Raw genomic sequence first — 12,001 nt, 5'->3', positions numbered from 1 at the left:
TACTACTAGAGTATGAAAAAACTATAGTATGGTATGTCCAAAAAGGAAATAAAAAAGTCATAATATAGTATGTCGAAATAATTGATGAAAAGCCAAAGTATAGTATGTTGAAAAAAGTGATAAAAAAGTCATAGTATAGCATATCGAAAAAAGTGATAAAAAAGTCATAGTATAGTATATTCAAAAAAGTCATAGTATAGTATGTTAAAAAAAGTGATCAAAAAAAGTCATAATCGAAAACAGTGTTAAAAAAGTCATGTCGAAAACAGTGATAAAAAAGTGATAAAAAATTCATAGTAGAGTATGATGAAAAAAACTATAGTATGGTATGTCCAAAAAGGAAATGAAAAAGTCATAATATAGTATGTCAAAATAATTGATAAAAAGCCAAAGTATAGTATGTTGAAAAAAGTGATAAGTCATAGTATAGTATGACAAAAAAAAGCCCTAAAAAGTCATAGCATAGTATGTCGAAAAAAGTCATAGTATAGTAAGTCGAAAAAAGTGATAAGTTATAGTATAGTATGACAAAAAAAAGCCCTAAAAAGTCATAGCATAGTATGTCGAAAAAAGTCATAGTATAGTAGGTCGAAAAAAGTGATAAGTTATAGTATAGTATGACAAAAAAAAGCCCTAAAAAGTCATAGCATAGTATGTCGAAAAAAGTCATAGTATAGTAAGTCGAAAAAAGTGATAAAAATGTCATAGTATAGTGTGTCAGAAACAGTGATAAAAAAGTCATAGTACAGTATGTCCAAAAAAGTCATAGTATAGTATGTTGAAAAAAGTGATAAAAAAAAGTCATTGTCGACAATAGTGATAAAAAAGTGATAAAAAAAAGTCAAAGTATAGTATGTCAAAAAAAGTGATAAAAAAAGTCAGGGTATAGCATGTCAAAAACATTTATAAAAAAGTCATAGTATAGTATGTCGAAAAAAAGTGATAAAAAAGTCATAGTATAGTATGTCGAAAAAAGTGATACAAAAGTCATGGTACAGCATGTCAAAAAAAGTGAATAAAGAGTCATAGTATAGTATGTTGAAAAAAGTGATAGTATAGTATGTTGGAAAAAAGTGATAAAAAAGTCATAGTATTGTATGTCGAAAAGTCATAGTATAGTATGTCGAAAAAAGTGATAAAAAAGTCATTGTATTGTATGTCGAAAAGTCATAGTATAGTATGTTGAAAAAAGTCATAAAAAGTCATATTATAGTATGTTAAAAAAAAGTCATAGTATAGACCAATTCTGCTGAATTACCATTCACAAAATAAAGTCATAAAAATTTCATAGTATAGTATGACAAAGAAAAGCCCTAAAAAGTCATAGCATAGTATGTCGAAAAAAGTCATAGTATAGTAAGTCGAAAAAAGTGATAAGTCGATATAGTATGACAAAAAAAAGCCCTAAAAAGTCATAGCATAGTATGTCAAAAAAAGTCATAGTATAGTAAGTCGAAAAAAGTGATAAAAATGTCATAGTATAGTGTGTCAGAAACTGTGATAAAAAAGTCATAGTACAGTATGTCCAAAAAAGTCATAGTATAGTATGTTGAAAAAAGTCATAAAAAAAAGTCAAAGTATAGTATGTCAAAAAAAGTGATAAAAAAAGTCAGGGTATAGCATGTCAAAAACATTTATAAAAAAGTCATAGTATAGTATGTCGAAAAAAAGTGATTAAAAAAGTCATAGTATAGTATGTCGAAAAAAGTGATAGAAAAGTCATGGTACAGCATGTCGAAAAAAGTGAATAAAGAGTCATAGTATAGTATGTCGAAAAAAGTGATAGTGTAGTATGTCAAAAAAAAATGATACAAAAGTCATAGTATTGTATGTCGAAAAAAGTCATAGTATAGTATGTTGGAAAAAAGTGATAAAAAAGTCATAGTATAGTATGTCGAAAAAAGTGATAAAAAAGTCATAGTATTGTATGTCGAAAAGTCATAGTATCATATGTTGAAAAAAGTCATAAAAAGTCATATTATAGTATGTTAAAAAAAAGTCATAGTATAGACCAATTCTGCTGAATTAGCATTCACAAAACAAAGTCATAAAAAATTCATAGTAGAGTATGATGAAAAAAACTATAGTATAGTATGTCCAAAAAGTCATAATATAGTATGTCGAAATAATTTATAAAAAAGTCATGGTATAGTATGTCAAAAACGTCATAGAATTGTGTGTCGAAAAAAGTGATAAGAAATCATAGTATAGTATGTCGAAAACAGTGATAAAAAGTCATAGTATAATATGTCGAACAAAGTGATAAAAAAGTCATAGTATAGCATGTCGAAAAAAGTGATAAAAAAGACATAGTGTAGTATGTTGAAAAAGGTCATAGTGTAGAATGATGAAAAAAGTAATAGTGTAGTATGACCTCCCTCATCGGACTCATCTCTGATGGTGACGAGTCCGCCTACAGGTCGGAGGCTGACCACCTGGTGACCTGGTGCAATCAAAACAAGCTAGAGCTCAACGCTCTAAAGACAGTGGAGATGGTTGTGGACTTCAGGAAGAATTCAGCCCCACCTGCCCCTATCACCCTCTGTGACTCCACAATTGACACTGTGGAGTCTTTCCGCTTCCTGGGAGCCATCATCTCCCAGGACCTCAAGTGGGAGCTAAACATCAACTCCCTCATCAAGAAAGCACAACAGAGGATGTACTTCCTGCGGCAGCTGAAGAAATTCAACCTGCCAAAGACAATGATGGTGCACTTCTACACAAAAGAGATGGTCATAGATTTTAACAAAAATAGAATTACAGCCCCCCCCCCTCTAAGATCAATGGTAAACTAGTAGAGAGAGTCTCAACCTACAAATATTTGGGAGTTGAAATTGACTCTAAATTAACTTTTAATGTATGTGCACTGAATAAAACTAAGAAAAAGCACCAGCGGATGTATTTCCTTAGGAAACTAAACACTTTTAGATTAGACAGACACATCCTTGTAATGTTTTACAAAAGTATCCTCCAGAGTGTTCTGTCTTTTGGCCTTATCTGTGTGTTTGGTAACATGCATGTTAAGGACCAAAAGAGATTGCAGCGATTGATCAAGATGGCCAGTAGGATCATTGGAATTGACCAGGTGTCGGCAGCTCAGTTGTACAATGAGCTTATCTTAAAAAAGACTGACCAAATCCTTAATGACCTTACTCACCCTCTTCACCATAAATTTATGAGAAGCAATAGGTCAACTGGTAGAATTTTACAACAGAGAATTAGAACAGAAAGCTACAATAAATCATTTGTGCCTACAGCGATCAGACTGTATAAATGACCAAGCACATCACAGGCACTTTAATTCCGCACTGACACTTTAACTGGATGGTAGATCTTAATTTTTCTTATTATTTTTAAAATGTTTAGCTACCTGATGATAATTTTATAGTTTTTTTTTTTTTTTTTTTTCTTTTTGTATCGTAAATGTCAGACGTCGGATTGTCTTTGTCTTTTTTGTAGTATTGTTTATTTTTTTTGTATTGTTATTGTTGATTTCTGTCATTGTCATTTCTGTAGTATTGTTATTCTCTTCTCTATACATGCTTATTGGCTTGTCTGTGGTGTCTATATGTTTAAAGAATATGTTGTGACAAGGACGCGTAATGAATGACCACATGAATTTCCCCTTGTGGGATAATAAAGTTTACCTTGACCTTGACCTTGACAGCCATCATCAAGTCCATCCTCACATCCTCCATCACCATCTGGTACGCTGCTAGCATGGCCAAGGACAAGGGCAGACTGCAGCGTGTCATTCGGTCTGCAGAGAAGGTGATTGGCTGCAATCTGCCGCTGCTCCAGGACCTGTACGCCACCAGGACTCTGAAGCATGCTGGAAAGATTGTGGCTGATCCCTCCCACCCCGGCAACAAACTCTTTGTTGCCAGGCCTTGTCAACAAGGCACAGAACCCACCTGAAACTCCTGACACTCCAACTCTGGCTCTACATGCCACTGTACTTACTCTGCTGTACTGCTGTTTTTATTTTTATTCTCTTATTTTTAATACATACTGTGTATATGTATTTATACTTGTATTGTTTTTACTCTAATACTTGATTTTCTTAACCTCTTATTTTAGAGAATGTGTAACATGCACCTACAACACCAAAATAAATTCCTTGTTTGTGTAAAAAATGTACTTGGCAATGAAGCTTTTCTGATTCTGATTGTGATTCTGATATATTTAAAAAAAATGATAAAATAAGTCATACTTATAGTATGTCGAAAAAAGTGATAAAAATAGTCATACTATAGTATATCGAAAAAAGTGGTAAAAAAAGTCATGGTAGAGCATGTTGACAAAAGTGATAAAAAAGTCATAGTATAGTATGTTGAAAAGTCATAGTATAGTATGTTGAAAAAAGTGATTAAAAAAAGTCATAGTATGTCGAAAAAAGTGATAGTGTAGTATCTTGTAAAAAGTGATAGTATAGTATATCGAAAAAAGTGATAAAAAAGTCATAGTATAGTATGTTGAAAAAAGTGGTAAAAAAAATCATGGTAGAGCATGTCGAAATAGTCATAGTATAGCATGTCAAAAAAAGTGATAAAAGAGTCATAGTATAGCATGTCGAATAAAATGATGAAAAAGTCATAGTATAGCATGTCGAATAAAATGATGAAAAAGTAATAGTGTAGTATGTCGAAAAAAGTCATAGTGTAGTAACTCGGAAAAAAGTGATAAAAGGTCATATTTTAGTATGTCAAAAATGTTGATAAAAAAGTCATAGTATGTCGAAAAAAGTGTTAGTGTAGTATGTCGAAAAGTGATAAAAAAGTCATAGTATAGTATGTCGAAAAAAGTGATTAAAGAGTCATAGTACAGCATGTCGACAAAAGTGATAAGTCATTGTATAGTATGTCGAAAAAAGTGAAAAGAGTCATAGTATAGTATGTCGAAAACAGTGATAAAAAAGTCATAGTATAGCATGTCGAAAAAAGTGATACAAAAGCCACATTATAGTATGTCGAAAATTGTGATACAAAAGTCATAGTATAGTATGTCGAAAAAAGTCATAGTATAGCATGTCGAAAAAAGTGATTAAAGAGTCATATTATAGCATGTCGAAAAAAGTTATAGGATAGTATGTTGAAAAAAGTGATAACAAGTCGAATGTCGAAAAAAATCATAGTATAGTGTGTTGAAAAAGGGGATAAAAAAGTCATAGTATAGTATGTCGAAAAAAGTCATAGTATAGCATGTCGAAAAACGTGATTAAAGAGTCATAGCACAGCATGTCGACAAAAGTGATAAAAAAAAGTCATAGTATAGTATGTTGAAAATAGTGATAAAAAAGTCATAGTGTAGTATATCGAAAATTGTGATAAAAGAGTCATAGTATAGCATGTCGAAAAAAAGTGATAGTGTAGTATGTTATACAAAAGTCATAGTATAGTATGTCGAAAAGAGTCCTAGTATAGCATATTGACAAAAGTAATTAAAAAAAGTCATAGTATAGTATATCGAAAAAAGTTATAGGATAGTATGTTGAAAAAAGTGATAACAAGTCGAATGTCGAAAAAAATCATAGTATAGTGTGTTGAAAAAGGGGATAAAAAAGTCATAGTATGTCGAAAAAAGTCATAGTATAGCATGTCGAAAAACGTGATTAAAGAGTCATAGCACAGCATGTCGACAAAAGTGATAAAAAAAAGTCATAGTATAGTATGTTGAAAATAGTGATAAAAAAGTCATAGTGTAGTATATCGAAAATTGTGATAAAAGAGTCATAGTATAGCATGTCGAAAAAAAGTGATAGTGTAGTATGTTATACAAAAGTCATAGTATAGTATGTCGAAAAGAGTCCTAGTATAGCATATTGACAAAAGTAATTAAAAAAAGTCATAGTATAGTATATCGAAAAAAGTTATAGGATAGTATGTTGAAAAAAGTGATAACAAGTCGAATGTCAAAAAAAATCATAGTATAGTGTGTTGAAAAAGGGGATAAAAAAGTCATAGTATAGTATGTCGAAAAAAGTCATAGTATAGCATGTCGACAAAAGTGATAAAAAAAGTCATAGTATACTATGTCGAAAAAAGTCATAGTATAGTATGTTGAAAATAGTGATAAAAGAGTCATAGTATAGCATGTCGAAAAAAGTGATAGTGTAGTATGTTGAAAAAAGTGATACAAAAGTCATAGTATAGTATGTCGAAAAGAGTCTTAGTATAGCATATCGACAAAAGTAATAAAAAAAAGTCATAGTATAGTATATCGAAAAAAGTCATAGTATAGTACATTGAAAATAGTGATTAAAAAAGTCATGGTATAGTATGTAGAAAAAAGTGATAAAAGAGTAATAATATAGCATGTCGACAAAAGTGATAAAAAAGTCAAAGTACAGTATGTCCAAAAAAGTCATGGTATAGTATGTCGAAAAAAGTGATACAAAAGTCATTATATAGTAAGTCGAAAAAAGTCATAGTATAGCATGTCGAAAAAAGGGATTAAAGAGTCATAGTATAGCATGTCGAAAAAAGTTATAGTATAGTATGTTGAAAAAAGTGATAACAAGTCATTGTATAGTATGTCAAAAAAAGTCATAGTATAGTGTGTTGAAATAAGGGATAAAAAGTCATAGTATAGTATGTTGAAAATGGTGTTAAAAAAGTCAGTGTAGTATGTCGAAAATTGTGATAAAAGAGTCATAGTATAGCATGTCGAAAATAGTTATAGTATAGTATGTTGAAAAAAGTGATAAAAAATCATGGTATAGTATGTCGACAAAAGTGAAAAAAAAGTCATAGTACAGTATGTCGAAAATTGTGATAAAAAAGTCATAGTACAGTATGTCGAAAAAAGTGATAGTGTAGTATGTTGAAAAAAGTGATACAAAAGTCATAGTAGAGTATGTCGAAAAGAGTCCTAGTATAGCATGTTGACAAAAGTGATAAAAAAAAGTTATAGTATAGTATATCGAAAAAAGTTATAGTATAGTATGTTGAAAAAAGTGATAACAAGTCATTGTATAGTATGTCGAAAAAAGTCATAGTATAGTGTGTTGAAATAAGGGATAAAAAGTCATAGTATAGTATGTTGAAAATGGTGTTAAAAAAGTCAGTGTAGTATGTCGAAAATTGTGATAAAAGAGTCATAGTATAGCATGTCGACAAAAGTGATAAAAAAAGTCATAGTATACTATGTTGAAAAAAGTCACAGTATAGTATCTTGAAAATAGTGATAAAAAAGTCATAGTATAGTATGTCAAAAAAAGTGTTAAAAAATAGTCATAGTATAGTATGTCGAAAAAAGTCATAGTTTAGCATGTCGAAAAAAGTGATAAAAAAAAGTCATAGTATAGTATGTCGACCAAAGTGATTAAAAAAAAGTCATACTGTAGTATGACGAAAATTGTGATAAAAGAGTCACAGTATAGCATGTCGAAAATAGTTATAGTATAGTATGTTGAAAAAAGTGATAAAAAATCATGGTATAGTATGTCGACCAAAGTGAAAAAAAAGTCATAGTACAGTATGTCGAAAATTGTGATAAAAAAGTCATAGTACAGTATGTCGAAAAAGGTGATAGTGTAGTATGTTGAAAAAAGTGATACAAAAGTCATAGTATAGTATGTCGAAAAGAGTCCTAGTATAGCATGTTGACAAAAGTGATAAAAAAAGTTATAGTATAGTATATCGAAAAAAGTCAGAGTATAGTATGTTGAAAATAGTGATTAAAAAATTCATGGTATAGTATGTCGAAAAAAGTGATAAAAGAGTAATAGTATAGCATGTCGACAGAAGTGATAAAAAAGTCAAAGTACAGTATGTCCAAAAAAGTCATAGTATAGTATGTTGAAAAAAGTGAAAAAAGTCATAGTTTAGTATGTTGAAAACAGTGATAAAAAGTCAAAGTATAGTATGTCGAAAAAAGTGATACAAAAGCCACATTATAGTATGTCGAAAAAAGTGATAACAAGTCATTGTATAGTATGTCGAAAAAAGTCATAGTATAGCATGTCGATAAAATTGATAAAAAAAACGTCATAGTATAGTATGTCGAAAAAAATCATAGTATAGAATGTCGAAAAAAGTGAAAAAAGTCATAGTATAGTATGTCGAAAACAGTGATAAAAAAGTCATAGTATAGCATGTCGAAAAAAGTGATACAAAAGCCACATTATAGTATGTCGAAAATTGTGATACAAAAGTCATAGTATAGTATGTCGAAAAACGTGATTAAAGAGTCATAGCATAGCATGTCGACAAAAGTGATAAAAAAAGTCATAGTATAGTATGTTGAAAATAGTGATAACAAGTCATTGTATAGTATGTCGAAAAAAGTCATAGTATAGTGTGTTGAAATAAGGGATAAAAAGTCATAGTATAGTATGTTGAAAATAGTGTTAAAAAAGTCAGTGTAGTATGTCGAAAATTGTGATAAAAGAGTCATAGTATAGCATGTCGAAAAAAGTGATAGTGTAGTATGTTGAAAAAAGTGATTAAAAAAGTCATGGTATAGTATGTCGAAAAAAGTGATAAAAGAGTAATAGTATAGCATGTCGACAAAAGTGATAAAAAAAGTCATAGTATACTATGTCGAAAAAAGTCATAGTATAGTATGTTGAAAATAGTGATAAAAACGTCATAGTGTAGTATGTCGAAAACAGTGATAAAAAAGTCATAGTATAGCATGTCGAAAAAAGTGATACAAAAGTCATTGTATAGTATGTCGAAAAAAGTCATAGTATAGCATGTCGAAAAAAGTGATTAAAGAGTCATAGAATAGCATGTCGACAAAAGTGATAAAAAAAGTCATAGTATACTATGTCGAAAAAAGTCATAGTATAGTATGTTGAAAATAGTGATAAAAAAGTCATAGTGTAGTATGTCGAAAATTGTGATAAAAGAGTCATAGTATAGCATGTCGACAAAAGTAATAGTGTAGTATGTTATACAAAAGTCATAGTATAGTATGTCGAAAAGAGTCCTAGTATAGCATATTGACAAAAGTAATAAAAAAAAGTCATAGTATAGTATATCGAAAAAAATCATAGTATAGTATGTCGAAAAAGTGATAAAAAAGTCATAGTATAGTATGTCGAAAAAAGTGATTAAAGAGTCATAGTATAGCATGTCGACAAAAGTGATAACAAGTCATTGTATAGTATGTCGAAAAATGTCATAGTATAGCATGTCAACAAACTTGATAAAAAAACGTCATAGTATAGTATGTCGAAAAAAATCATAGGGTAGAATGTCGAAAAAAGTGAAAAAAGTCATAGTATAGCATGTCGAAAAAAGTGATACAAAAGCCACATTATAGTATGTCGAAAATTGTGATACAAAAGTCATAGTATAGTATGTCGAAAAAAGTCATAGTATAGCATGTCGAAAAAATTGATTAAAGAGTCATATTATAGCATGTCGAAAAAAGTTATAGGATAGTATGTTGAAAAAAGTGATAAAAAAGTCATGGTATAGCATGTCGAAAAAAGTGATAAAAGAGTCATAGTATAGTATGTCGACAAAAGTGAAAAAAAAGTCATAGTACAGTATGTTGAAAAAAGTGATAAAAGAGTAATAGTATAGCATGTCGACAGAAGTGATAAAAAAGTCAAAGTACAGTATGTCCAAAAAAGTCATAGTATAGTATGTTGAAAAAGTGAAAAAAGTCACAGTATAGTATGTTGAAAACAGTGATAAAAAGTCAAAGTATAGTATGTCGAAAAAAGTGATACAAAAGCCACATTATAGTATGTCGAAAAAAGTGATAAGTCATTGTATAGTATGTCGAAAAAAGTCATAGTATAGCATGTCGAAAAAAATCATAGTATAGAATGTCGAAAAAAGTGAAAAAAGTCATAGTATAGTATGTCGAAAACAGTGATAAAAAAGTCATAGTATAGCATGTCGAAAAAAGTGATACAAAAGCCACATTATAGTATGTTGAAAATTGTGATACTAAAGTCATAGTATAGTATGTCGAAAAAAGTCATAGTATAGCATGTCGAAAAACGTGATTAGAGAGTCATAGCATAGCATGTCGACAAAAGTGATAGTGTAGTATGTTATACAAAAGTCATAGTATAGTATGTCGAAAAGAGTCCTAGTATAGCATATTGACAAAAGTAATAAAAAAAAGTCATAGTATAGTATATCGAAAAAAGTCATAGTATAGTATGTTGAAAATGGTGATTAAAAAAGTCATGGTATAGTATGTCGAAAAAAATGATAAAAGAGTAATAGTATAGCATGTCGACAGAAGTGATAAAAAAGTCAAAGTACAGTATGTCCAAAAGAGTCATAGTATAGTATGTTGAAAAAAGTGAAAAAAAGTCATAGTATAGTATGTTGAAAACAGTGATAAAAAGTCATAGTATAGCATGTCGAAAATTGTGATACAAAAGTCATAGTATAGTATGTCGAAAAAAGTCATAGTATAGCATGTCGAAAATTAGTGATTAAAGAGTCATATTATAGCATGTCGAAAAAAGTTATAGGATAGTATGTTGAAAAAAGTGATAACAAGTCGAATGTCGAAAAAAATCATGGTATGGTGTGTTGAAAAAGGGTATAAAAAAGTCATAGTATAGTATGTCGAAAAAAGTCATAGTATAGTATGTTTAAAATAATGATAAAAAAAGTCATAGTGTAGTATGTCGAAAATTGTGATAAAAGAATCATAGCATAGCATGTCGACAAAAGTGATAAAAAAAGTCATGGTAGAGCATGTCGAAAATAGTCATAGTATAGCATGTTGAAAAAAGTGATAAAAGAGTCATAGTATAGCATATTGAAAAAAGTGATAAAAGAGTCATAGTATAGCATGTCGAATAAAATGATGAAAAAGTCATAGTATAGCATGTCGAATAAAATTATGAAAAAGTCGTAGTGTAGTATGTCGAAAAAAGTCATAGTATAGTATGTTGGAAAAAAGTGATAAAAGGTCATATTTTAGTATGTTAAAAATTTTGATAAAAAAGTCATAGTATGTCGAAAAAAGTGTTAGTGTAGCATGTCGAAAAAGTGATTAAAAAGTCATAGTATAGTATGTCAAAAAAAGTGATTAAAGAGTCATAGTATAGCATGTCGACAAAAGTGATAACAAGTCATTGTATAGTATGTCGAAAAAAATCATAGTGTAGAATGTTGAAAAAAGTGAAAAAAGTCAAAGTATAGTATGTCGAAAACAGTGATAAAAAAGTCATAGTATAGCATGTCGAAAAAAGTGATACAAAAGTCATAGTATAGTATGTCGAAAAAAGTCATAGTATAGCATGTCGAAAAAAGTGATTAAAGAGTCATAGAATAGCATGTTGACAAAAGTGATAAAAAAAAGTCATAGTATACTATGTCGAAAAAAGTCATAGTATAGTATGTTGAAAATAGTGATAAAAAAGTCATAGTGTAGTATGTCGAAAATTGTGATAAAAGAGTCATAGTATAGCATGTCGACAAAAGTAATAGTGTAGTATGTTATACAAAAGTCATAGTATAGTATGTCGAAAAGAGTCCTAGTATAGCATATTGACAAAAGTAATAAAAAAAAGTCATAGTATAGTATATCGAAAAAAATCATAGTGTAGTATGTTGAAAATAGTGATTAAAAAAGTCATGGTATAGTATGTCGAAAAAAGTGATAAAAGAGTAATAGTATAGCATGTCGACAAAAGTGATAAAAAAGTCAAAGTACAGTATGTCCAAAAAAGTCATAGTATAGTATGTTGAAAAAAGTGAAAAAAGTCATAGTATAGTATGTTGAAAACAGTGATAAAAAGTCATGGTATAGTATGTTGAAAAAAGTGATACAAAAGTCATAGTATAGTAAGTCGAAAAAAGTCATAGTATAACATGTCGAAAAAAGTAATTAAAGAGTCATAGTATAGCATGTCGAAAAAAGTGATAACAAGTCATTGTATAGTATGTCTAAAAATGTCATAGTATAGCATGTCGACAAAATTGATTAAAAAAAACGTCATAGTATAGTATGTTGAAAAAAATCATAGTGTAGAATGTCGAAAAAAGTGAAAAAAGTCATAGTATAGCATGTCGAA

At 29.5% G+C, this 12,001-nt stretch overlaps 1 protein-coding gene across 1 annotated transcript in view; it reads right to left on the bottom strand.

The window, feature by feature from the left end:
• Positions 1-2,827: 2,827 nt before the first annotated feature.
• The window catches only part of usta (uronyl 2-sulfotransferase a), a 66,440-nt gene continuing 57,266 nt past the window's right edge, over positions 2,828-12,001 (bottom strand). Inside the window, exon 9 of the transcript XR_004108931.2 lies at positions 2,828-2,838. The gene's annotated coding sequence lies outside the window, so the exon portion shown is untranslated. The remainder of the gene's footprint in view (positions 2,839-12,001) is intronic.

This window comes from Sander lucioperca, chromosome 19 (genome assembly GCF_008315115.2).
Source record: "Sander lucioperca isolate FBNREF2018 chromosome 19, SLUC_FBN_1.2, whole genome shotgun sequence".
NCBI classification, from domain to species: domain Eukaryota; kingdom Metazoa; phylum Chordata; class Actinopteri; order Perciformes; family Percidae; genus Sander; species Sander lucioperca.
This window is presented reverse-complemented; position numbering and strand designations above follow the sequence as displayed.